This window comes from Phocoena phocoena, chromosome 20, assembly GCF_963924675.1.
Source record: "Phocoena phocoena chromosome 20, mPhoPho1.1, whole genome shotgun sequence".
NCBI classification, from domain to species: domain Eukaryota; kingdom Metazoa; phylum Chordata; class Mammalia; order Artiodactyla; family Phocoenidae; genus Phocoena; species Phocoena phocoena.
In genome coordinates, this window is record NC_089238.1 from 22,009,536 (window position 1) to 22,036,966 (window position 27,431).

A 27,431-nucleotide genomic window follows, 5' to 3' on the forward strand; every position below is an offset into this window, starting at 1 on the left:
TAACTCCTGGCTGGCTGACACACGTCGCCTTGGAGACGTGGGCCCTCTGCTGTCTTTTGGAATCTGCTGCGAGCCTCGTCCCCTCGGTGACGAGGGCCCTCTGGCGTCAGAACCTAACTGCTGATCTCCCCACGTTTTCTTATGTGCGCCCAGTGGTACGAGGACACTCCTGCCAGGTGTCCATCCCCATGTGGATGTGGGCCTTCTGCTCTGTGGTCCCAACGACTGGATTGCTCAGTTTCATGATGTGGGGCTCTCTGGTGTGAGTTCACTCCTGCCTGGATCCCATAGCCTTGGTGCTCTGGGCCACCGGCTGCGAGGTCACTCGCGGCTGGCGCACATCGCCTTGGCGACGTGGGCCCTCTGGGGTCAGTTGGAGCCTGCTGGGAGCCTCGTCCCCTCGGTGACGAGGGCCAGTCTGGCGTCAGGCTCTAACTGCTGGGCTCTTCCACGTTTCCTGATATGCTCCCAGTGGTGCGAGGACACCCCTGCCAGGTTCCCATCCCCAAGCAGTTGTGGGCCTTCTGCTCTGAGGTCCCAAAGGTTGGCTTGCACACACTTTCATGGTGTGGGGCCCTCTGGTGTGAGTTCACGGCGTCCTGGATGCCATAGCCTTAACTCTACGGGCCAGCTGCTGGGGGGTTCAAACTGCGGGATTCCTCACCTTTTTTATTCCATGGGGCCTCCGCTGTGAGGCTCCTCCTGCCTGCCTCACTCCCAGCCCCTTCGTGATGTGGGTCCTCTGATTTGTGGCCACATGTGCTAGTTTCCTCACCTTTCGATTATGTGGATGTGATCCCACTGGTGTGAGGACACTCTTCCTGGTTCCCATCCCCTTGGTGATGTGGGCCCTCTGACAAGAGTCTTATCCTGGCTGGGTGCCTCACCCTTCTGTGACGTGGGCCCTCTGCTGTGAGGTCACTCCTGCCTGGCTGGCACACTTCGCCTTGGCGACGTGGGCCTTCTGGTGGCAGTTGGACCCTGCTGGGGGCCTCTTGCCCTCGGTGATGAGGGCCGTCTGGCGTCAGGCCCTGACTGCTGTGCTCCCCACATTTTCAGATGTGTGCCCAGTGGTGCGTGGATGGTCCCGCAGGTTTCCCATCCCAATCGGGATGTGGGCCTTCTGCACTGAGGTCCCAACGTCTGGGTTGCTCACGGTTTCATGATGTGGGCCCTCTGCTGTGAGTTCACTCAGGCCTGGATCCCATAGCTACCATGCTCTGGGCCACCTGCTGGGAGATTTCAACTGCGGGATTCCTCACCTTTTTATTCTTTGGGGCCTCTGTTGTGAGGCTCCTCTTGCCTGCCTCATTCCCAGCCCCTTCCTGATGTGGTTCCTCTGATCTGAGGTCACATGTGCGGGTTTCCTCACCTTTCGTTGATGTGGATGTGATCCCACTGGTGTGAAGGCACTCCTGCCTGGTTCCCATCCCCTTAGTGACGTGGCCTCTCTGGTGAGAGTCTGATCCTGGCTGGGTTCCTCACCCTTCTGTGACGTGGGCCCTCTGCTGTGAGGCCACTCCTGCCTGGCTGGCACACTTCGCCTTGCCGACGTGGGCCCTCTGGTGGCAGTTGGAGCCTGCTGGGCGCCTCCTCCCCTGGGTGATGTTGGCCCTCTGGCGTCAGGCTTTAACTAGTGGGCTCCCCACGTTTTCGGATGAGCACCCAGTGATGCCAGGACACTCCTGCCAGGTTCCCATTCCCAGGGGTATGTTGGCCTTATGCTCTGTGGTCCCAACGGCTGGGTTTCCCACACTTTCCTAATGTGGGGCCTCTGCTGTGAGTTCACTCCGGCCTGGATCCCATAGCTTCGGCGCTCTGGGCCGCGTGCTGGGATGTTCGAACTGCTAGATTCCTCACCTTTTTTATTCTGAGGGCCCTCTGTTGTGAGGCTCCTCCTGCCTTCCTCACTCCAAGCCCCTTCGTGATGTGGGTCCTCTTATTTGAAGCCACATGTGCTGGGTTCCGCACCCTTCGTCCATGTGGCCACGCTGGTGTGAAGACACTCCTGCCTGGTTTCCACCCCCTTGGTGATGTGGGCTCTCTGATGAGAGTCTGAACCTGGCTGGGTTCCTCACCCTTCTGTGAGGTGGGCCCTCTGCTGTGAGGTTACTCCTGCCTGGCTGGCACACTTCGCCTTGCCGACGTGGGCCCTCTGGTGGCAGTTGGAGCCTGCTGGGCGCCTCCTCCCCTGGGTGATGTAGGCCCTCTGGCGTCAGGCTTTAACTAGTGGGCTCCCCACGTTTTCGGATGAGCACCCAGTGATGCCAGGACACTCCTGCCAGGTTCCCATTCCCAGGGGTATGTTGGCCTTATGCTCTGTGGTCCCAACGGCTGGGTTTCCCTCACTTTCCTAATGTGGGGCCTCTACTGTGAGTTCACTACGGCCTGGATCCCATAGATTCGGCGCTCTGGGCCGCGTGCTGGGATGTTCGAACTGCTACATTCCTCACCTTTTTTATTCTGAGGGCCCTCTGTTGTGAGGCTCCTCCTGCCTTCCTCACTCCAAGCCACTTCGTGATGTGGGTCCTCTTATTTAAAGCCACATTTGCTGGGTTCCGCACCTTTCGTCGATGGGGCCACGCTGGTGTGAGGACACTCCTGCCTGGTGTCCATCCCCTAGGTGATGTGGGCTCTCTGATGAGAGTCTGAACCTGGCTGGGTTCCTCACCCTTCTGTGAAGTGGGCCCTCTGCTGTGAGGTCACTCCTGGCTGGCTGACACAGGTCGCCTTCGTAACGTGGGCCTTCAGGTGGCAGTTGGAGCCTGCTGGGAGCCTCCTGCCCTCGGTGATTTGTGCCCTCTGGCGTCAGGCCCTAACTGCTGGGCTCCCCACATTTTCAGATGTGTGCCCAGTGGTGCGTGGACAGTCCTGCCAGTTTCCCATCCCAATTGGGATATGCTCCTTCTGCCCTGAGGTCCCAACGTCTGGGTTGCTCACAGTTTCATGGTGTGGGTCCTCTGCTGTGAATTCACTCCGGCCTGGATCCCGTAGTTTCGGTGCTCTTGGCCGCGTGCTGGGAGATGCCAACTGCTGGATTCCTCACCATTTTTATTCTATGGGCCCTCTGTTGTGAGGCTCCTCCTGCCTTCCTCACGCCAAGCCCCTTCGTGATGTGGGTCCTCTTATTTAAAGCCACATTTGCTGGGTTCCGCAAACCTTTCGTCGATGGGGCCACGCTGGTGTGAGGACACTCCTGCCTGGTGTCCATCCCCTAGGTGATGTGGGCTCTCTGATGAGAGTCTGAACCTGGCTGGGTTCCTCACCCTTCTGTGCGGTGGGCCCTCTGCTCTGAGGTCACTCCGGCCTGGCTGGCGCACGTCGCCTTGGCGACGTGGGCCCTCTGGGGTCAGTTGGAGCCTGCTGGGAGCCTCGTCCCCTCGGTGACGAGGGCCAGTCTGGCGTCAGACTCTAACCGCTGGGCTCTTCCACGTTTCCTGATATGCTCCCAGTGGTGCGAGGACACCCCTGCCAGGTTCCCATCCCCAAGCAGTTGTGGGCCTTCTGCTCTGAGGTCCCAAAGGTTGGCTTGCACACACTTTCATGGTGTGGGGCCCTCTGGTGTGAGTTCACGGCGTCCTGGATGCCATAGCCTCGACTCTACGGGCCAGCTGCTGGGGGGTTCAAACTGCGGGATTCCTCACCTTTTTTATTCCATGGGGCCTCCGCTGTGAGGCTCCTCCTGCCTGCCTCACTCCCAGCCCTTTCGTGATGTGGGTCCTCTGATTTGTGGCCACATGTGCTAGTTTCCTCACCTTTCGATTATGTGGATGTGATCCCACTGGTGTGAGGACACTCTTCCTGGTTCCCATCCCCTTGGTGATGTGGGCCCTCTGACAAGAGTCTTATCCTGGCTGGGTGCCTCACCCTTCTGTGACGTGGGCCCTCTGCTGTGAGGTCACTCCTGCGTGGCTGGCACACTTCGCCTTGGCGACGTGGGCCTTCTGGTGGCAGTTGGACCCTGCTGGGGGCCTCTTGCCCTCGGTGATGAGGGCCGTCTGGCGTCAGGCCCTGACTGCTGTGCTCCCCACATTTTCAGATGTGTGCCCAGTGGTGCGTGGACGGTCCCGCAGGTTTCCCATCCCAATCGGGATGTGGGCCTTCTGCACTGAGGTCCCAACGTCTGGGTTGCTCATGGTTTCATGATGTGGGCCCTCTGCTGTGAGTTCACTCAGGCCTGGATCCCATAGCTACCATGCTCTGGGCCACCTGCTGGGAGATTCCAACTGCGGGATTCCTCACCTTTTTATTCTTTGGGGCCTCTGTTGTGAGGCTCCTCTTGCCTGCCTCATTCCCAGCCCCTTCCTGATGTGGTTCCTCTGATCTGAGGTCACATGTGCGGGTTTCCTCACCTTTCGTTGATGTGGATGTGATCCCACTGGTGTGAAGGCACTCCTGCCTGGTTCCCATCCCCTTAGTGACGTGGCCTCTCTGGTGAGAGTCTGATCCTGGCTGGGTTCCTCACTCTTCTGTGACGTGGGCCCTCTGCTGTGAGGCCACTCCTGCCTGGCTGGCACACTTCGCCTTGCTGACGTGGGCCCTCTGGTGGCAGTTGGAGCCTGCTGGGCGCCTCCTCCCCTGGGTGATGTTGGCCCTCTGGCGTCAGGCTTTAACTAGTGGGCTCCCCACGTTTTCGGATGAGCACCCAGTGATGCCAGGACACTCCTGCCTGGTTCCCATTCCCAGGGGTATGTTGGCCTTATGCTCTGGGGTCCCAACGGCTGGGTTTCCCACACTTTCCTAATGTGGGGCCTCTGCTGTGAGTTCACTCCGGCCTGGATCCCATAGCTTCGGCGCTCTGGGCCGCGTGCTGGGATGTTCGAACTGCTAGATTCCTCACCTTTTTTATTCTGAGGGCCCTCTGTTGTGAGGCTCCTCCTGCCTTCCTCACTCCAAGCCCCTTCGTGATGTGGGTCCTCTTATTTGAAGCCACATGTGCTGGGTTCCGCACCCTTCGTCCATGTGGCCACGCTGGTGTGAAGACACTCCTGCCTGGTTTCCACCCCCTTGGTGATGTGGGCTCTCTGATGAGAGTCTGAACCTGGCTGGGTTCCTCACCCTTCTGTGAGGTGGGCCCTCTGCTGTGAGGTCACTCCTGGCTGGCTGACACACGTCGCCTTGGCGACGTGGGCCTTCAGGTGGCAGTTGGAGCCTGCTGGGAGCCTCCTGCCCTCGGTGATTTGTGCCCTCTGGCGTCAGGCCCTAACTGCTGGGCTCCCCACATTTTCAGATGTGTGCCCAGTGGTGCGTGGACAGTCCTGCCAGTTTCCCATCCCAATTGGGATATGCTCCTTCTGCCCTGAGGTCCCAACGTCTGGGTTGCTCACAGTTCCATGGTGTGGGTCCTCTGCTGTGAATTCACTCCGGCCTGGATCCCGTAGTTTCGGTGCTCTTGGCCGCGTGCTGGGAGATGCCAACTGCTGGATTCCTCACCATTTTTATTCTATGGGCCCTCTGTTGTGAGGCTTCTCCTGCCTTCCTCACTCCAAGCCCCTTCGTGATGTGGGTCCTCTTATTTAAAGCCACATTTGCTGGGTTCCGCAAACCTTTCGTCGATGGGGCCACGCTGGTGTGAGGACACTCCTGCCTGGTGTCCATCCCCTAGGTGATGTGGGCTCTCTGATGAGAGTGTGAACCTGGCTGGGTTCCTCACCCTTCTGTGCAGTGGGCCCTCTGCTCTGAGGTCACTCCGGCCTGGCTGGCACACGTCGCCTTGGAGACGTGGGCCCTCTGCTGTCTGTTGGAACCTGCTGCGAGCCTCCTCACCTCGGTGACGATGGCCCTCTGGCATCAGAACCTAACTGCTGGTCTCCCCACGTTTTCTTATGTGCGCCCAGTGGTACGAGGACACTCCTGCCAGGTGTCCATCCCCATGTGGCTGTGGGCCTTCTGCTCTGTGGTCCCAACGACTGGGTTGCTCAGTTTCATGATGTGGGGCTCTCTGGTGTGAGTTCACTCCTGCCTGGATCCCATAGCCTTGGTGCTCTGGGCCACCGGCTGCGAGGTCACTCGCGGCTGGCGCACGTCGCCTTGGCGACGTGGGCCCTCTGGGGTCAGTTGGAGCCTGCTGGGAGCCTCGTCCCCTCGGTGACGAGGGCCAGTCTGGCGTCAGGCTCTAACTGCTGGGCTCTTCCACGTTTCCTGATGTGCTCCCAGTGGTGCGAGGACACCCCTGCCAGGTTCCCATCCCCAAGCAGTTGTGGGCCTTCTGCTCTGAGGTCCCAAAGGTTGGCTTGCACACACTTTCATGGTGTGGGGCCCTCTGGTGTGAGTTCACGGCGTCCTGGATGCCATAGCCTCGACTCTACGGGCCAGCTGCTGGGGGGTTCAAACTGCGGGATTCCTCACCTTTTTTATTCCATGGGGCCTCCGCTGTGAGGCTCCTCCTGCCTGCCTCACTCCCAGCCCCTTCGTGATGTGGGTCCTCTGATTTGTGGCCACATGTGCTAGTTTCCTCACCTTTCGATTATGTGGATGTGATCCCACTGGTGTGAGGACACTCTTCCTGGTTCCCATCCCCTTGGTGATGTGGGCCCTCTGACAAGAGTCTTATCCTGGCTGGGTGCCTCACCCTTCTGTGACGTGGGCCCTCTGCTGTGAGGTCACTCCTGCCTGGCTGGCACACTTCGCCTTGGCGACGTGGGCCTTCTGGTGGCAGTTGGACCCTGCTGGGGGCCTCTTGCCCTCGGTGATGAGGGCCGTCTGGCGTCAGGCCCTGACTGCTGTGCTCCCCACATTTTCAGATGTGTGCCCAGTGGTGCGTGGACGGTCCCGCAGGTTTCCCATCCCAATCGGGATGTGGGCCTTCTGCACTGAGGTCCCAACGTCTGGGTTGCTCACGGTTTCATGATGTGGGCCCTCTGCTGTGAGTTCACTCAGGCCTGGATCCCATAGCTACCATGCTCTGGGCCACCTGCTGGGAGATTCCAACTGCGGGATTCCTCACCTTTTTATTCTTTGGGGCCTCTGTTGTGAGGCTCCTCTTGCCTGCCTCATTCCCAGCCCCTTCCTGATGTGGTTCCTCTGATCTGAGGTCACATGTGCGGGTTTCCTCACCTTTCGTTGATGTGGATGTGATCCCACTGGTGTGAAGGCACTCCTGCCTGGTTCCCATCCCCTTAGTGACGTGGCCTCTCTGGTGAGAGTCTGATCCTGGCTGGGTTCCTCACCCTTCTGTGACGTGGGCCCTCTGCTGTGAGGCCACTCCTGCCTGGCTGGCACACTTCGCCTTGCCGACGTGGGCCCTCTGGTGGCAGTTGGAGCCTGCTGGGCGCCTCCTCCCCTGGGTGATGTTGGCCCTCTGGCGTCAGGCTTTAACTAGTGGGCTCCCCACGTTTTCGGATGAGCACCCAGTGATGCCAGGACACTCCTGCCAGGTTCCCATTCCCAGGGGTATGTTGGCCTTATGCTCTGTGGTCCCAACGGCTGGGTTTCCCACACTTTCCTAATGTGGGGCCTCTGCTGTGAGTTCACTCCGGCCTGGATCCCATAGCTTCGGCGCTCTGGGCCGCGTGCTGGGATGTTCGAACTGCTAGATTCCTCACCTTTTTTATTCTGAGGGCCCTCTGTTGTGAGGCTCCTCCTGCCTTCCTCACTCCAAGCCCCTTCGTGATGTGGGTCCTCTTATTTGAAGCCACATGTGCTGGGTTCCGCACCCTTCGTCCATGTGGCCACGCTGGTGTGAAGACACTCCTGCCTGGTTTCCACCCCCTTGGTGATGTGGGTTCTCTGATGAGAGTCTGAACCTGGCTGGGTTCCTCACCCTTCTGTGAGGTGGGCCCTCTGCTGTGAGGTTACTCCTGCCTGGCTGGCACACTTCGCCTTGCCGACGTGGGCCCTCTGGTGGCAGTTGGAGCCGGCTGGGCGCCTCCTCCCCTGGGTGATGTAGGCCCTCTGGCGTCAGGCTTTAACTAGTGGGCTCCCCACGTTTTCGGATGAGCACCCAGTGATGCCAGGACACGCCTGCCAGGTTCCCATTCCCAGGGGTATGTTGGCCTTATGCTCTGTGGTCCCAACGGCTGGGTTTCCCTCACTTTCCTAATGTGGGGCCTCTACTGTGAGTTCACTACGGCCTGGATCCCATAGATTCGGCGCTCTGGGCCGCGTGCTGGGATGTTCGAACTGCTACATTCCTCACCTTTTTTATTCTGAGGGCCCTCTGTTGTGAGGCTCCTCCTGCCTTCCTCACTCCAAGCCCCTTCGTGATGTGGGTCCTCTTATTTAAAGCCACATTTGCTGGGTTCCGCACCTTTCGTCGATGGGGCCACGCTGGTGTGAGGACACTCCTGCCTGGTGTCCATCCCCTAGGTGATGTGGGCTCTCTGATGAGAGTCTGAACCTGGCTGGGTTCCTCACCCTTCTGTGAGGTGGGCCCTCTGCTGTGAGGTCACTCCTGGCTGGCTGACACACGTCGCCTTGGCGACGTGGGCCTTCAGGTGGCAGTTGGAGCCTCCTGAGAGCCTCCTGCCCTCGGTGATTTGTGCCCTCTGGCGTCAGGCCCTAACTGCTGGGCTCCCCACATTTTCAGATGTGTGCCCAGTGGTGCGTGGACAGTCCTGCCAGTTTCCCATCCCAATTGGGATATGCTCCTTCTGCCCTGAGGTCCCAACGTCTGGGTTGCTCACAGTTTCATGGTGTGGGTCCTCTGCTGTGAATTCACTCCGGCCTGGATCCCGTAGTTTCGGTGCTCTTGGCCGCGTGCTGGGAGATGCCAACTGCTGGATTCCTCACCATTTTTATTCTATGGGCCCTCTGTTGTGAGGCTCCTCCTGCCTTCCTCACTCCAAGCCCCTTCGTGATGTGGGTCCTCTTATTTAAAGCCACATTTGCTGGGTTCCGCAAACCTTTCGTCGATGGGGCCACGCTGGTGTGAGGACACTCCTGCCTGGTGTCCATCCCCTAGGTGATGTGGGCTCTCTGATGAGAGTGTGAACCTGGCTGGGTTCCTCACCCTTCTGTGCGGTGGGCCCTCTGCTCTGAGGTCACTCCGGCCTGGCTGGCACACGTCGCCTTGGAGACGTGGGCCCTCTGCTGTCTGTTGGAACCTGCTGCGAGCCTCCTCACCTCGGTGACGATGGCCCTCTGGCATCAGAACCTAACTGCTGGTCTCCCCACGTTTTCTTATGTGCGCCCAGTGGTACGAGGACACTCCTGCCAGGTGTCCATCCCCATGTGGCTGTGGGCCTTCTGCTCTGTGGTCCCAACGACTGGGTTGCTCAGTTTCATGATGTGGGGCTCTCTGGTGTGAGTTCACTCCTGCCTGGATCCCATAGCCTTGGTGCTCTGGGCCACCGGCTGCGAGGTCACTCGCGGCTGGCGCACGTCGCCTTGGCGACGTGGGCCCTCTGGGGTCAGTTGGAGCCTGCTGGGAGCCTCGTCCCCTCGGTGACGAGGGCCAGTCTGGCGTCAGGCTCTAACTGCTGGGCTCTTCCACGTTTCCTGATGTGCTCCCAGTGGTGCGAGGACACCCCTGCCAGGTTCCCATCCCCAAGCAGTTGTGGGCCTTCTGCTCTGAGGTCCCAAAGGTTGGCTTGCACACACTTTCATGGTGTGGGGCCCTCTGGTGTGAGTTCACGGCGTCCTGGATGCCATAGCCTCGACTCTACGGGCCAGCTGCTGGGGGGTTCAAACTGCGGGATTCCTCACCTTTTTTATTCCATGGGGCCTCCGCTGTGAGGCTCCTCCTGCCTGCCTCACTCCCAGCCCCTTCGTGATGTGGGTCCTCTGATTTGTGGCCACATGTGCTAGTTTCCTCACCTTTCGATTATGTGGATGTGATCCCACTGGTGTGAGGACACTCTTCCTGGTTCCCATCCCCTTGGTGATGTGGGCCCTCTGACAAGAGTCTTATCCTGGCTGGGTGCCTCACCCTTCTGTGACGTGGGCCCTCTGCTGTGAGGTCACTCCTGCCTGGCTGGCACACTTCGCCTTGGCGACGTGGGCCTTCTGGTGGCAGTTGGACCCTGCTGGGGGCCTCTTGCCCTCGGTGATGAGGGCCGTCTGGCGTCAGGCCCTGACTGCTGTGCTCCCCACATTTTCAGATGTGTGCCCAGTGGTGCGTGGACGGTCCCGCAGGTTTCCCATCCCAATCGGGATGTGGGCCTTCTGCACTGAGGTCCCAACGTCTGGGTTGCTCACGGTTTCATGATGTGGGCCCTCTGCTGTGAGTTCACTCAGGCCTGGATCCCATAGCTACCATGCTCTGGGCCACCTGCTGGGAGATTCCAACTGCGGGATTCCTCACCTTTTTATTCTTTGGGGCCTCTGTTGTGAGGCTCCTCTTGCCTGCCTCATTCCCAGCCCCTTCCTGATGTGGTTCCTCTGATCTGAGGTCACATGTGCGGGTTTCCTCACCTTTCGTTGATGTGGATGTGATCCCACTGGTGTGAAGGCACTCCTGCCTGGTTCCCATCCCCTTAGTGACATGGCCTCTCTGGTGAGAGTCTGATCCTGGCTGGGTTCCTCACCCTTCTGTGACGTGGGCCCTCTGCTGTGAGGCCACTCCTGCCTGGCTGGCACACTTCGCCTTGCCGACGTGGGCCCTCTGGTGGCAGTTGGAGCCTGCTGGGCGCCTCCTCCCCTGGGTGATGTTGGCCCTCTGGCGTCAGGCTTTAACTAGTGGGCTCCCCACGTTTTCGGATGAGCACCCAGTGATGCCAGGACACTCCTGCCAGGTTCCCATTCCCAGGGGTATGTTGGCCTTATGCTCTGTGGTCCCAACGGCTGGGTTTCCCACACTTTCCTAATGTGGGGCCTCTGCTGTGAGTTCACTCCGGCCTGGATCCCATAGCTTCGGCGCTCTGGGCCGCGTGCTGGGATGTTCGAACTGCTAGATTCCTCACCTTTTTTATTCTGAGGGCCCTCTGTTGTGAGGCTCCTCCTGCCTTCCTCACTCCAAGCCCCTTCGTGATGTGGGTCCTCGTATTTGAAGCCACATGTGCTGGGTTCCGCACCCTTCGTCCATGTGGCCACGCTGGTGTGAAGACACTCCTGCCTGGTTTCCACCCCCTTGGTGATGTGGGCTCTCTGATGAGAGTCTGAACCTGGCTGGGTTCCTCACCCTTCTGTGAGGTGGGCCCTCTGCTGTGAGGTTACTCCTGCCTGGCTGGCACACTTTGCCTTGCCGACGTGGGCCCTCTGGTGGCAGTTGGAGCCTGCTGGGCGCCTCCTCCCCTGGGTGATGTAGGCCCTCTGGCATCAGGCTTTAACTAGTGGGCTCCCCACGTTTTCGGATGAGCACCCAGTGATGCCAGGACACGCCTGCCAGGTTCCAATTCCCAGGGGTATGTTGGCCTTATGCTCTGTGGTCCCAACGGCTGGGTTTCCCTCACTCTCCTAATGTGGGGCCTCTACTGTGAGTTCACTACGGCCTGGATCCCATAGATTCGGCGCTCTGGGCCGCGTGCTGGGATGTTCGAACTGCTACATTCCTCACCTTTTTTATTCTGAGGGCCCTCTGTTGTGAGGCTCCTCCTGCCTTCCTCACTCCAAGCCCCTTCGTGATGTGGGTCCTCTTATTTAAAGCCACATTTGCTGGGTTCCGCACCTTTCGTCGATGGGGCCACGCTGGTGTGAGGACACTCCTGCCTGGTGTCCATCCCCTAGGTGATGTGGGCTCTCTGATGAGAGTCTGAACCTGGCTGGGTTCCTCACCCTTCTGTGAGGTGGGCCCTCTGCTGTGAGGTCACTCCTGGCTGGCTGACACACGTCGCCTTGGCGACGTGGGCCTTCAGGTGGCAGTTGGAGCCTGCTGGGAGCCTCCTGCCCTCGGTGATTTGTGCCCTCTGGCGTCAGGCCCTAACTGCTGGGCTCCCCACATTTTCAGATGTGTGCCCAGTGGTGCGTGGACAGTCCTGCCAGTTTCCCATCCCAATTGGGATATGCTCCTTCTGCCCTGAGGTCCCAACGTCTGGGTTGCTCACAGTTCCATGGTGTGGGTCCTCTGCTGTGAATTCACTCCGGCCTGGATCCCGTAGTTTCGGTGCTCTTGGCCGCGTGCTGGGAGATGCCAACTGCTGGATTCCTCACCATTTTTATTCTATGGGCCCTCTGTTGTGAGGCTCCTCCTGCCTTCCTCACTCCAAGCCCCTTCGTGATGTGGGTCCTCTTATTTAAAGCCACATTTGCTGGGTTCCGCAAACCTTTCGTCGATGGGGCCACGCTGGTGTGAGGACACTCCTGCCTGGTGTCCATCCCCTAGGTGATGTGGGCTCTCTGATGAGAGTGTGAACCTGGCTGGGTTCCTCACCCTTCTGTGCAGTGGGCCCTCTGCTCTGAGGTCACTCCGGCCTGGCTGGCACACGTCGCCTTGGAGACGTGGGCCCTCTGCTGTCTGTTGGAACCTGCTGCGAGCCTCCTCACCTCGGTGACGATGGCCCTCTGGCATCAGAACCTAACTGCTGGTCTCCCCACGTTTTCTTATGTGCGCCCAGTGGTACGAGGACACTCCTGCCAGGTGTCCATCCCCATGTGGCTGTGGGCCTTCTGCTCTGTGGTCCCAACGACTGGGTTGCTCAGTTTCATGATGTGGGGCTCTCTGGTGTGAGTTCACTCCTGCCTGGATCCCATAGCCTTGGTGCTCTGGGCCACCGGCTGCGAGGTCACTCGCGGCTGGCGCACGTCGCCTTGGCGACGTGGGCCCTCTGGGGTCAGTTGGAGCCTGCTGGGAGCCTCGTCCCCTCGGTGACGAGGGCCAGTCTGGCGTCAGGCTCTAACTGCTGGGCTCTTCCACGTTTCCTGATGTGCTCCCAGTGGTGCGAGGACACCCCTGCCAGGTTCCCATCCCCAAGCAGTTGTGGGCCTTCTGCTCTGAGGTCCCAAAGGTTGGCTTGCACACACTTTCATGGTGTGGGGCCCTCTGGTGTGAGTTCACGGCGTCCTGGATGCCATAGCCTCGACTCTACGGGCCAGCTGCTGGGGGGTTCAAACTGCGGGATTCCTCACCTTTTTTATTCCATGGGGCCTCCGCTGTGAGGCTCCTCCTGCCTGCCTCACTCCCAGCCCCTTCGTGATGTGGGTCCTCTGATTTGTGGCCACATGTGCTAGTTTCCTCACCTTTCGATTATGTGGATGTGATCCCACTGGTGTGAGGACACTCTTCCTGGTTCCCATCCCCTTGGTGATGTGGGCCCTCTGACAAGAGTCTTATCCTGGCTGGGTGCCTCACCCTTCTGTGACGTGGGCCCTCTGCTGTGAGGTCACTCCTGCCTGGCTGGCACACTTCGCCTTGGCGACGTGGGCCTTCTGGTGGCAGTTGGACCCTGCTGGGGGCCTCTTGCCCTCGGTGATGAGGGCCGTCTGGCGTCAGGCCCTGACTGCTGTGCTCCCCACATTTTCAGATGTGTGCCCAGTGGTGCGTGGACGGTCCCGCAGGTTTCCCATCCCAATCGGGATGTGGGCCTTCTGCACTGAGGTCCCAACGTCTGGGTTGCTCACGGTTTCATGATGTGGGCCCTCTGCTGTGAGTTCACTCAGGCCTGGATCCCATAGCTACCATGCTCTGGGCCACCTGCTGGGAGATTCCAACTGCGGGATTCCTCACCTTTTTATTCTTTGGGGCCTCTGTTGTGAGGCTCCTCTTGCCTGCCTCATTCCCAGCCCCTTCCTGATGTGGTTCCTCTGATCTGAGGTCACATGTGCGGGTTTCCTCACCTTTCGTTGATGTGGATGTGATCCCACTGGTGTGAAGGCACTCCTGCCTGGTTCCCATCCCCTTAGTGACGTGGCCTCTCTGGTGAGAGTCTGATCCTGGCTGGGTTCCTCACCCTTCTGTGACGTGGGCCCTCTGCTGTGAGGCCACTCCTGCCTGGCTGGCACACTTCGCCTTGCCGACGTGGGCCCTCTGGTGGCAGTTGGAGCCTGCTGGGCGCCTCCTCCCCTGGGTGATGTTGGCCCTCTGGCGTCAGGCTTTAACTAGTGGGCTCCCCACGTTTTCGGATGAGCACCCAGTGATGCCAGGACACTCCTGCCAGGTTCCCATTCCCAGGGGTATGTTGGCCTTATGCTCTGTGGTCCCAACGGCTGGGTTTCCCACACTTTCCTAATGTGGGGCCTCTGCTGTGAGTTCACTCCGGCCTGGATCCCATAGCTTCGGCGCTCTGGGCCGCGTGCTGGGATGTTCGAACTGCTAGATTCCTCACCTTTTTTATTCTGAGGGCCCTCTGTTGTGAGGCTCCTCCTGCCTTCCTCACTCCAAGCCCCTTCGTGATGTGGGTCCTCTTATTTGAAGCCACATGTGCTGGGTTCCGCACCCTTCGTCCATGTGGCCACGCTGGTGTGAAGACACTCCTGCCTGGTTTCCACCCCCTTGGTGATGTGGGTTCTCTGATGAGAGTCTGAACCTGGCTGGGTTCCTCACCCTTCTGTGAGGTGGGCCCTCTGCTGTGAGGTTACTCCTGCCTGGCTGGCACACTTCGCCTTGCCGACGTGGGCCCTCTGGTGGCAGTTGGAGCCTGCTGGGCGCCTCCTCCCCTGGGTGATGTAGGCCCTCTGGCGTCAGGCTTTAACTAGTGGGCTCCCCACGTTTTCGGATGAGCACCCAGTGATGCCAGGACACGCCTGCCAGGTTCCCATTCCCAGGGGTATGTTGGCCTTATGCTCTGTGGTCCCAACGGCTGGGTTTCCCTCACTTTCCTAATGTGGGGCCTCTACTGTGAGTTCACTACGGCCTGGATCCCATAGATTCGGCGCTCTGGGCCGCGTGCTGGGATGTTCGAACTGCTACATTCCTCACCTTTTTTATTCTGAGGGCCCTCTGTTGTGAGGCTCCTCCTGCCTTCCTCACTCCAAGCCCCTTCGTGATGTGGGTCCTCTTATTTAAAGCCACATTTGCTGGGTTCCGCACCTTTCGTCGATGGGGCCACGCTGGTGTGAGGACACTCCTGCCTGGTGTCCATCCCCTAGGTGATGTGGGCTCTCTGATGAGAGTCTGAACCTGGCTGGGTTCCTCACCCTTCTGTGAGGTGGGCCCTCTGCTGTGAGGTCACTCCTGGCTGGCTGACACACGTCGCCTTGGCGACGTGGGCCTTCAGGTGGCAGTTGGAGCCTGCTGAGAGCCTCCTGCCCTCGGTGATTTGTGCCCTCTGGCGTCAGGCCCTAACTGCTGGGCTCCCCACATTTTCAGATGTGTGCCCAGTGGTGCGTGGACAGTCCTGCCAGTTTCCCATCCCAATTGGAATATGCTCCTTCTGCCCTGAGGTCCCAACGTCTGGGTTGCTCACAGTTTCTTGGTGTGGGTCCTCTGCTGTGAATTCACTCCGGCCTGGATCCCGTAGTTTCGGTGCTCTTGGCCGCGTGCTGGGAGATGCCAACTGCTGGATTCCTCACCATTTTTATTCTATGGGCCCTCTGTTGTGAGGCTCCTCCTGCCTTCCTCACTCCAAGCCCCTTCGTGATGTGGGTCCTCTTATTTAAAGCCACATTTGCTGGGTTCCGCAAACCTTTTGTCGATGGGGCCACGCTGGTGTGAGGACACTCCTGCCTGGTGTCCATCCCCTAGGTGATGTGGGCTCTCTGATGAGAGTCTGAACCTGGCTGGGTTCCTCACCCTTCTGGGCGGTGGGCCCTCTGCTCTGAGGTCACTCCGGCCTGGCTGGCACACGTCGCCTTGGAGACGTGGGCCCTCTGCTGTCTGTTGGAACCTGCTGCGAGCCTCCTCACCTCGGTGACGATGGCCCTCTGGCATCAGAACCTAACTGCTGGTCTCCCCACGTTTTCTTATGTGCGCCCAGTGGTACGAGGACACTCCTGCCAGGTGTCCATCCCCATGTGGCTGTGGGCCTTCTGCTCTGTGGTCCCAACGACTGGGTTGCTCAGTTTCATGATGTGGGGCTCTCTGGTGTGAGTTCACTCCTGCCTGGATCCCATAGCCTTGGTGCTCTGGGCCACCGGCTGCGAGGTCACTCGCGGCTGGCGCACGTCGCCCTGGCGACGTGGGCCCTCTGGGGTCAGTTGGAGCCTGCTGGGAGCCTCGTCCCCTCGGTGACGAGGGCCAGTCTGGCGTCAGGCTCTAACTGCTGGGCTCTTCCACGTTTCCTGATGTGCTCCCAGTGGTGCGAGGACACCCCTGCCAGGTTCCCATCCCCAAGCAGTTGTGGGCCTTCTGCTCTGAGGTCCCAAAGGTTGGCTTGCACACACTTTCATGGTGTGGGGCCCTGTGGTGTGAGTTCACGGCGTCCTGGATGCCATAGCCTCGACTCTACGGGCCAGCTGCTAGGGGGTTCAAACTGCGGGATTCCTCACCTTTTTTATTCCATGGGGCCTCCGCTGTGAGGCTCCTCCTGCCTGCCTCACTCCCAGCCCCTTCGTGATGTGGGTCCTCTGATTTGTGGCCACATGTGCTAGTTTCCTCACCTTTCGATTATGTGGATGTGATCCCACTGGTGTGAGGACACTCTTCCTGGTTCCCATCCCCTTGGTGATGTGGGCCCTCTGACAAGAGTCTTATCCTGGCTGGGTGCCTCACCCTTCTGTGACGTGGGCCCTCTGCTGTGAGGTCACTCCTGCCTGGCTGGCACACTTCGCCTTGGCGACGTGGGCCTTCTGGTGGCAGTTGGACCCTGCTGGGGGCCTCTTGCCCTCGGTGATGAGGGCCGTCTGGCGTCAGGCCCTGACTGCTGTGCTCCCCACATTTTCAGATGTGTGCCCAGTGGTGCGTGGACGGTCCCGCAGGTTTCCCATCCCAATCGGGATGTGGGCCTTCTGCACTGAGGTCCCAACGTCTGGGTTGCTCACGGTTTCATGATGTGGGCCCTCTGCTGTGAGTTCACTCAGGCCTGGATCCCATAGCTACCATGCTCTGGGCCACCTGCTGGGAGATTCCAACTGCGGGATTCCTCACCTTTTTATTCTTTGGGGCCTCTGTTGTGAGGCTCCTCTTGCCTGCCTCATTCCCAGCCCCTTCCTGATGTGGTTCCTCTGATCTGAGGTCACATGTGCGGGTTTCCTCACCTTTCGTTGATGTGGATGTGATCCCACTGGTGTGAAGGCACTCCTGCCTGGTTCCCATCCCCTTAGTGACGTGGCCTCTCTGGTGAGAGTCTGATCCTGGCTGGGTTCCTCACCCTTCTGTGACGTGGGCCCTCTGCTGTGAGGCCACTCCTGCCTGGCTGGCACACTTCGCCTTGCCGACGTGGGCCCTCTGGTGGCAGTTGGAGCCTGCTGGGCGCCTCCTCCCCTGGGTGATGTTGGCCCTCTGGCGTCAGGCTTTAACTAGTGGGCTCCCCACGTTTTCGGATGAGCACCCAGTGATGCCAGGACACTCCTGCCAGGTTCCCATTCCCAGGGGTATGTTGGCCTTATGCTCTGTGGTCCCAACGGCTGGGTTTCCCACACTTTCCTAATGTGGGGCCTCTGCTGTGAGTTCACTCCGGCCTGGATCCCATAGCTTCGGCGCTCTGGGCCGCGTGCTGGGATGTTCGAACTGCTAGATTCCTCACCTTTTTTATTCTGAGGGCCCTCTGTTGTGAGGCTCCTCCTGCCTTCCTCACTCCAAGCCCCTTCGTGATGTGGGTCCTCTTATTTGAAGCCACATGTGCTGGGTTCCGCACCCTTCGTCCATGTGGCCACGCTGGTGTGAAGACACTCCTGCCTGGTTTCCACCCCCTTGGTGATGTGGGCTCTCTGATGAGAGTCTGAACCTGGCTGGGTTCCTCACCCTTCTGTGAGGTGGGCCCTCTGCTGTGAGGTTACTCCTGCCTGGCTGGCACACTTCGCCTTGCCGACGTGGGCCCTCTGGTGGCAGTTGGAGCCTGCTGGGCGCCTCCTCCCCTGGGTGATGTAGGCCCTCTGGCGTCAGGCTTTAACTAGTGGGCTCCCCACGTTTTCGGATGAGCACCCAGTGATGCCAGGACACGCCTGCCAGGTTCCCATTCCCAGGGGTATGTTGGCCTTATGCTCTGTGGTCCCAACGGCTGGGTTTCCCTCACTTTCCTAATGTGGGGCCTCTACTGTGAGTTCACTACGGCCTGGATCCCATAGATTCGGCGCTCTGGGCCGCGTGCTGGGATGTTCGAACTGCTACATTCCTCACCTTTTTTATTCTGAGGGCCCTCTGTTGTGAGGCTCCTCCTGCCTTCCTCACTCCAAGCCCCTTCGTGATGTGGGTCCTCTTATTTAAAGCCACATTTGCTGGGTTCCGCACCTTTCGTCGATGGGGCCACGCTGGTGTGAGGACACTCCTGCCTGGTGTCCATCCCCTAGGTGATGTGGGCTCTCTGATGAGAGTCTGAACCTGGCTGGGTTCCTCACCCTTCTGTGAGGTGGGCCCTCTGCTGTGAGGTCACTCCTGGCTGGCTGACACACGTCGCCTTGGCGACGTGGGCCTTCAGGTGGCAGTTGGAGCCTGCTGGGAGCCTCCTGCCCTCGGTGATTTGTGCCCTCTGGCGTCAGGCCCTAACTGCTGGGCTCCCCACATTTTCAGATGTGTGCCCAGTGGTGCGTGGACAGTCCTGCCAGTTTCCCATCCCAATTGGGATATGCTCCTTCTGCCCTGAGGTCCCAACGTCTGGGTTGCTCACAGTTTCATGGTGTGGGTCCTCTGCTGTGAATTCACTCCGGCCTGGATCCCGTAGTTTCGGTGCTCTTGGCCGCGTGCTGGGAGATGCCAACTGCTGGATTCCTCACCATTTTTATTCTATGGGCCCTCTGTTGTGAGGCTCCTCCTGCCTTCCTCACTCCAAGCCCCTTCGTGATGTGGGTCCTCTTATTTAAAGCCACATTTGCTGGGTTCCGCAAACCTTTCGTCGATGGGGCCACGCTGGTGTGAGGACACTCCTGCCTGGTGTCCATCCCCTAGGTGATGTGGGCTCTCTGATGAGAGTCTGAACCTGGCTGGGTTCCTCACCCTTCTGTGCGGTGGGCCCTCTGCTCTGAGGTCACTCCGGCCTGGCTGGCACACGTCGCCTTGGAGACGTGGGCCCTCTGCTGTCTGTTGGAACCTGCTGCGAGCCTCCTCACCTCGGTGACGATGGCCCTCTGGCATCAGAACCTAACTGCTGGTCTCCCCACGTTTTCTTATGTGCGCCCAGTGGTACGAGGACACTCCTGCCAGGTGTCCATCCCCATGTGGCTGTGGGCCTTCTGCTCTGTGGTCCCAACGACTGGGTTGCTCAGTTTCATGATGTGGGGCTCTCTGGTGTGAGTTCACTCCTGCCTGGATCCCATAGCCTTGGTGCTCTGGGCCACCGGCTGCGAGGTCACTCGCGGCTGGCGCACGTCGACTTGGCGACGTGGGCCCTCTGGGGTCAGTTGGACCTGCTGGGAGCCTCGTCCCCTCGGTGACGAGGGCCAGTCTGGCGTCAGGCTCTAACTGCTGGGCTCTTCCACGTTTCCTGATGTGCTCCCAGTGTGCGAGGACACCCCTGCCAGGTTCCCATCCCCAAGCAGTTGTGGGCCTTCTGCTCTGAGGTCCCAAAGGTTGGCTTGCACACACTTTCATGGTGTGGGGCCCTCTGGTGTGAGTTCACGGCGTCCTGGATGCCATAGCCTCGACTCTACGGGCCAGCTGCTGGGGGGTTCAAACTGCGGGATTCCTCACCTTTTTTATTCCATGGGGCCTCCGCTGTGAGGCTCCTCCTGCCTGCCTCACTCCCAGCCCCTTCGTGATGTGGGTCCTCTGATTTGTGGCCACATGTGCTAGTTTCCTCACCTTTCGATTATGTGGATGTGATCCCACTGGTGTGAGGACACTCTTCCTGGTTCCCATCCCCTTGGTGATGTGGGCCCTCTGACAAGAGTCTTATCCTGGCTGGGTGCCTCACCCTTCTGTGACGTGGGCCCTCTGCTGTGAGGTCACTCCTGCCTGGCTGGCACACTTCGCCTTGGCGACGTGGGCCTTCTGGTGGCAGTTGGACCCTGCTGGGGGCCTCTTGCCCTCGGTGATGAGGGCCGTCTGGCGTCAGGCCCTGACTGCTGTGCTCCCCACATTTTCAGATGTGTGCCCAGTGGTGCGTGGACGGTCCCGCAGGTTTCCCATCCCAATCGGGATGTGGGCCTTCTGCACTGAGGTCCCAACGTCTGGGTTGCTCACGGTTTCATGATGTGGGCCCTCTGCTGTGAGTTCACTCAGGCCTGGATCCCATAGCTACCATGCTCTGGGCCACCTGCTGGGAGATTCCAACTGCGGGATTCCTCACCTTTTTATTCTTTGGGGCCTCTGTTGTGAGGCTCCTCTTGCCTGCCTCATTCCCAGCCCCTTCCTGATGTGGTTCCTCTGATCTGAGGTCACATGTGCGGGTTTCCTCACCTTTCGTTGATGTGGATGTGATCCCACTGGTGTGAAGGCACTCCTGCCTGGTTCCCATCCCCTTAGTGACGTGGCCTCTCTGGTGAGAGTCTGATCCTGGCTGGGTTCCTCACCCTTCTGTGACGTGGGCCCTCTGCTGTGAGGCCACTCCTGCCTGGCTGGCACACTTCGCCTTGCCGACGTGGGCCCTCTGGTGGCAGTTGGAGCCTGCTGGGCGCCTCCTCCCCTGGGTGATGTTGGCCCTCTGGCGTCAGGCTTTAACTAGTGGGCTCCCCACGTTTTCGGATGAGCACCCAGTGATGCCAGGACACTCCTGCCAGGTTCCCATTCCCAGGGGTATGTTGGCCTTATGCTCTGTGGTCCCAACGGCTGGGTTTCCCACACTTTCCTAATGTGGGGCCTCTGCTGTGAGTTCACTCCGGCCTGGATCCCATAGCTTCGGCGCTCTGGGCCGCGTGCTGGGATGTTCGAACTGCTAGATTCCTCACCTTTTTTATTCTGAGGGCCCTCTGTTGTGAGGCTCCTCCTGCCTTCCTCACTCCAAGCCCCTTCGTGATGTGGGTCCTCTTATTTGAAGCCACATGTGCTGGGTTCCGCACCCTTCGTCCATGTGGCCACGCTGGTGTGAAGACACTCCTGCCTGGTTTCCACCCCCTTGGTGATGTGGGCTCTCTGATGAGAGTCTGAACCTGGCTGGGTTCCTCACCCTTCTGTGAGGTGGGCCCTCTGCTGTGAGGTTACTCCTGCCTGGCTGGCACACTTCGCCTTGCCGACGTGGGCCCTCTGGTGGCAGTTGGAGCCTGCTGGGCGCCTCCTCCCCTGGGTGATGTAGGCCCTCTGGCGTCAGGCTTTAACTAGTGGGCTCCCCACGTTTTCGGATGAGCACCCAGTGATGCCAGGACACGCCTGCCAGGTTCCCATTCCCAGGGGTATGTTGGCCTTATGCTCTGTGGTCCCAACGGCTGGGTTTCCCTCACTTTCCTAATGTGGGGCCTCTACTGTGAGTTCACTACGGCCTGGATCCCATAGATTCGGCGCTCTGGGCCGCGTGCTGGGATGTTCGAACTGCTACATTCCTCACCTCTTTTATTCTGAGGGCCCTCTGTTGTGAGGCTCCTCCTGCCTTCCTCACTCCAAGCCCCTTCGTGATGTGGGTCCTCTTATTTAAAGCCACATTTGCTGGGTTCCGCACCTTTTGTCGATGGGGCCACGCTGGTGTGAGGACACTCCTGCCTGGTGTCCATCCCCTAGGTGATGTGGGCTCTCTGATGAGAGTCTGAACCTGGCTGGGTTCCTCACCCTTCTGTGAGGTGGGCCCTCTGCTGTGAGGTCACTCCTGGCTGGCTGACACACGTCGCCTTGGCGACGTGGGCCTTCAGGTGGCAGTTGGAGCCTGCTGGGAGCCTCCTGCCCTCGGTGATTTGTGCCCTCTGGCGTCAGGCCCTAACTGCTGGGCTCCCCACATTTTCAGATGTGTGCCCAGTGGTGCGTGGACAGTCCTGCCAGTTTCCCATCCCAATTGGGATATGCTCCTTCTGCCCTGAGGTCCCAACGTCTGGGTTGCTCACAGTTTCATGGTGTGGGTCCTCTGCTGTGAATTCACTCCGGCCTGGATCCCGTAGTTTCGGTGCTCTTGGCCGCGTGCTGGGAGATGCCAACTGCTGGATTCCTCACCATTTTTATTCTATGGGCCCTCTGTTGTGAGGCTCCTCCTGCCTTCCTCACTCCAAGCCCCTTCGTGATGTGGGTCCTCTTATTTTAAAGCCACATTTGCTGGGTTCCGCAAACCTTTCGTCGATGGGGCCACGCTGGTGTGAGGACACTCCTGCCTGGTGTCCATCCCCTAGGTGATGTGGTCTCTCTGATGAGAGTCTGAACCTGGCTGGGTTCCTCACCCTTCTGTGCGGTGGGCCCTCTGCTCTGAGGTCACTCCGGCCTGGCTGGCACACGTCGCCTTGGAGACGTGGGCCCTCTGCTGTCTGTTGGAACCTGCTGCGAGCCTCCTCACCTCGGTGACGATGGCCCTCTGGCATCAGAACCTAACTGCTGGTCTCCCCACGTTTTCTTATGTGCGCCCAGTGGTACGAGGACACTCCTGCCAGGTGTCCATCCCCATGTGGCTGTGGGCCTTCTGCTCTGTGGTTCCAACGACTGGGTTGCTCAGTTTCATGATGTGGGGCTCTCTGGTGTGAGTTCACTCCTGCCTGGATCCCATAGCCTTGGTGCTCTGGGCCACCGGCTGCGAGGTCACTCGCGGCTGGCGCACGTCGCCTTGGCGACGTGGGCCCTCTGGGGTCAGTTGGAGCCTGCTGGGAGCCTCGTCCCCTCGGTGACGAGGGCCAGTCTGGCGTCAGGCTCTAACTGCTGGGCTCTTCCACGTTTCCTGATGTGCTCCCAGTGGTGCGAGGACACCCCTGCCAGGTTCCCATCCCCAAGCAGTTGTGGGCCTTCTGCTCTGAGGTCCCAAAGGTTGGCTTGCACACACTTTCATGGTGTGGGGCCCTCTGGTGTGAGTTCACGGCGTCCTGGATGCCATAGCCTCGACTCTACGGGCCAGCTGCTGGGGGGTTCAAACTGCGGGATTCCTCACCTTTTTTATTCCATGGGGCCTCCGCTGTGAGGCTCCTCCTGCCTGCCTCACTCCCAGCCCCTTCGTGATGTGGGTCCTCTGATTTGTGGCCACATGTGCTAGTTTCCTCACCTTTCGATTATGTGGATGTGATCCCACTGGTGTGAGGACACTCTTCCTGGTTCCCATCCCCTTGGTGATGTGGGCCCTCTGACAAGAGTCTTATCCTGGCTGGGTGCCTCACCCTTCTGTGACGTGGGCCCTCTGCTGTGAGGTCACTCCTGCCTGGCTGGCACACTTCGCCTTGGCGACGTGGGCCTTCTGGTGGCAGTTGGACCCTGCTGGGGGCCTCTTGCCCTCGGTGATGAGGGCCGTCTGGCGTCAGGCCCTGACTGCTGTGCTCCCCACATTTTCAGATGTGTGCCCAGTGGTGCGTGGACGGTCCCGCAGGTTTCCCATCCCAATCGGGATGTGGGCCTTCTGCACTGAGGTCCCAACGTCTGGGTTGCTCACGGTTTCATGATGTGGGCCCTCTGCTGTGAGTTCACTCAGGCCTGGATCCCATAGCTACCATGCTCTGGGCCACCTGCTGGGAGATTCCAACTGCGGGATTCCTCACCTTTTTATTCTTTGGGGCCTCTGTTGTGAGGCTCCTCTTGCCTGCCTCATTCCCAGCCCCTTCCTGATGTGGTTCCTCTGATCTGAGGTCACATGTGCGGGTTTCCTCACCTTTCGTTGATGTGGATGTGATCCCACTGGTGTGAAGGCACTCCTGCCTGGTTCCCATCCCCTTAGTGACGTGGCCTCTCTGGTGAGAGTCTGATCCTGGCTGGGTTCCTCACCCTTCTGTGACGTGGGCCCTCTGCTGTGAGGCCACTCCTGCCTGGCTGGCACACTTCGCCTTGCCGACGTGGGCCCTCTGGTGGCAGTTGGAGCCTGCTGGGCGCCTCCTCCCCTGGGTGATGTTGGCCCTCTGGCGTCAGGCTTTAACTAGTGGGCTCCCCACGTTTTCGGATGAGCACCCAGTGATGCCAGGACACTCCTGCCAGGTTCCCATTCCCAGGGGTATGTTGGCCTTATGCTCTGTGGTCCCAACGGCTGGGTTTCCCACACTTTCCTAATGTGGGGCCTCTGCTGTGAGTTCACTCCGGCCTGGATCCCATAGCTTCGGCGCTCTGGGCCGCGTGCTGGGATGTTCGAACTGCTAGATTCCTCACCTTTTTTATTCTGAGGGCCCTCTGTTGTGAGGCTCCTCCTGCCTTCCTCACTCCAAGCCCCTTCGTGATGTGGGTCCTCTTATTTGAAGCCACATGTGCTGGGTTCCGCACCCTTCGTCCATGTGGCCACGCTGGTGTGAAGACACTCCTGCCTGGTTTCCACCCCCTTGGTGATGTGGGCTCTCTGATGAGAGTCTGAACCTGGCTGGGTTCCTCACCCTTCTGTGAGGTGGGCCCTCTGCTGTGAGGTTACTCCTGCCTGGCTGGCACACTTCGCCTTGCCGACGTGGGCCCTCTGGTGGCAGTTGGAGCCTGCTGGGCGCCTCCTCCCCTGGGTGATGTAGGCCCTCTGGCGTCAGGCTTTAACTAGTGGGCTCCCCACGTTTTCTGATGCCAGGACACTCCTGCCAGGTTCCCATTCCCAGGGGTATGTTGGCCTTATGCTCTGTGGTCCCAACGGCTGGGTTTCCCTCACTTTCCTAATGTGGGGCCTCTACTGTGAGTTCACTACGGCCTGGATCCCATAGATTCGGCGCTCTGGGCCGCGTGCTGGGATGTTCGAACTGCTACATTCCTCACCTTTTTTATTCTGAGGGCCCTCTGTTGTGAGGCTCCTCCTGCCTTCCTCACTCCAAGCCCCTTCGTGATGTGGGTCCTCTTATTTAAAGCCACATTTGCTGGGTTCCGCACCTTTCGTCGATGGGGCCACGCTGGTGTGAGGACACTCCTGCCTGGTGTCCATCCCCTAGGTGATGTGGGCTCTCTGATGAGAGTCTGAACCTGGCTGGGTTCCTCACCCTTCTGTGAGGTGGGCCCTCTGCTGTGAGGTCACTCCTGGCTGGCTGACACACGTCGCCTTGGCGACGTGGGCCTTCAGGTGGCAGTTGGAGCCTGCTGGGAGCCTCCTGCCCTCGGTGATTTGTGCCCTCTGGCGTCAGGCCCTAACTGCTGGGCTCCCCACATTTTCAGATGTGTGCCCAGTGGTGCGTGGACAGTCCTGCCAGTTTCCCATCCCAATTGGGATATGCTCCTTCTGCCCTGAGGTCCCAACGTCTGGGTTGCTCACAGTTTCATGGTGTGGGTCCTCTGCTGTGAATTCACTCCGGCCTGGATCCCGTAGTTTCGGTGCTCTTGGCCGCGTGCTGGGAGATGCCAACTGCTGGATTCCTCACCATTTTTATTCTATGGGCCCTCTGTTGTGAGGCTCCTCCTGCCTTCCTCACTCCAAGCCCCTTCGTGATGTGGGTCCTCTTATTTTAAAGCCACATTTGCTGGGTTCCGCAAACCTTTCGTCGATGGGGCCACGCTGGTGTGAGGACACTCCTGCCTGGTGTCCATCCCCTAGGTGATGTGGGCTCTCTGATGAGAGTCTGAACCTGGCTGGGTTCCTCACCCTTCTGTGCGGTGGGCCCTCTGCTCTGAGGTCACTCCGGCCTGGCTGGCACACGTCGCCTTGGAGACGTGGGCCCTCTGCTGTCTGTTGGAACCTGCTGCGAGCCTCCTCACCTCGGTGACGATGGCCCTCTGGCATCAGAACCTAACTGCTGGTCTCCCCACGTTTTCTAATGTGCGCCCAGTGGTTCGAGGACACTCCTGCCAGGTGTCCATCCCCATGTGGCTGTGGGCCTTCTGCTCTGTGGTCCCAACGACTGGGTTGCTCAGTTTCATGATGTGGGGCTCTCTGGTGTGAGTTCACTCCTGCCTGGATCCCATAGCCTTGGTGCTCTGGGCCACCGGCTGCGAGGTCACTCGCGGCTGGCGCACGTCGCCTTGGCGACGTGGGCCCTCTGGGGTCAGTTGGAGCCTGCTGGGAGCCTCGTCCCCTCGGTGACGAGGGCCAGTCTGGCGTCAGGCTCTAACTGCTGGGCTCTTCCACGTTTCCTGATATGCTCCCAGTGGTGCGAGGACACCCCTGCCAGGTTCCCATCCCCAAGCAGTTGTGGGCCTTCTGCTCTGAGGTCCCAAAGGTTGGCTTGCACACACTTTCATGGTGTGGGGCCCTCTGGTGTGAGTTCACGGCGTCCTGGATGCCATAGCCTCGACTCTACGGGCCAGCTGCTGGGGGGTTCAAACTGCGGGATTCCTCACCTTTTTTATTCCATGGGGCCTCCGCTGTGAGGCTCCTCCTGCCTGCCTCACTCCCAGCCCCTTCGTGATGTGGGTCCTCTGATTTGTGGCCACATGTGCTAGTTTCCTCAACTTTCGATTATGTGGATGTGATCCCACTGGTGTGTGGACACTCTTCCTGGTTCCCATCCCCTTGGTGACATGGGCCCTCTGACAAGAGTCTTATCCTGGCTGGGTGCCTCACCCTTCTGTGACGTGGGCCCTCTGCTGTGAGGTCACTCCTGCCTGGCTGGCACACTTTGCCTTGGCGACGTGGGCCCTCTGGTGGCAGTTGGAGCCTGCTGGGGGCCTCTTGCCCTCGGTGATGAGGGCCGTCTGGCGTCAGGCCCTGACTGCTGTGCTCCCCACATTTTCAGATGTGTGCCCAGTGGTGCGTGGACGGTCCCGCAGGTTTCCCATCCCAATCGGGATGTGGGCCTTCTGCACTGAGGTCCCAACGTCTGGGTTGCTCACGGTTTCATGATGTGGGCCCTCTGCTGTGAGTTGACTCAGGCCTGGATCCCATAGCTTCCATGCTCTGGGCCACCTGCTGGGAGATTCCAACTGCGGGATTCCTCACCTTTTTATTCTTTGGGGCCTCTGTTGTGAGGCTCCTCTTGCCTGCCTCATTCCCAGCCCCTTCCTGATGTGGGTCCTCTGATCTGAGGCCACATGTGCGGGTTTCCTCACCTTTCGTTGATGTGGATGTGATCCCACTGGTGTGAAGGCACTCCTGCCTGGTTCCCATCCCCTTAGTGACGTGGCCTCTCTGGTGAGAGTCTGATCCTGGCTGGGTTCCTCACCCTTCTGTGACGTGGGCCCTCTGCTGTGAGGCCACTCCTGCCTGGCTGGCACACTTCGCCTTGCCGACGTGGGCCCTCTGGTGGCAGTTGGAGCCTGCTGGGCGCCTCCTCCCCTGGGTGATGTTGGCCCTCTGGCGTCAGGCTTTAACTAGTGGGCTCCCCACGTTTTCGGATGAGCACCCAGTGATGCCAGGACACTCCTGCCAGGTTCCCATTCCCAGGGGTATGTTGGCCTTATGCTCTGTGGTCCCAACGGCTGGGTTTCCCACACTTTCCTAATGTGGGGCCTCTGCTGTGAGTTCACTCCGGCCTGGATCCCATAGCTTCGGCGCTCTGGGCCGCATGCTGGGATGTTCGAACTGCTAGTTTCCTCACCTTTTTTATTCTGTGTGCCCTCTGTTGTGAGGCTCCTCCTGCCTTGCTCACTCCAAGCCCCTTCGTGATGTGGGTCCTCTTATTTGAAGCCACATGTGCTGGGTTCCGCACCCTTCGTC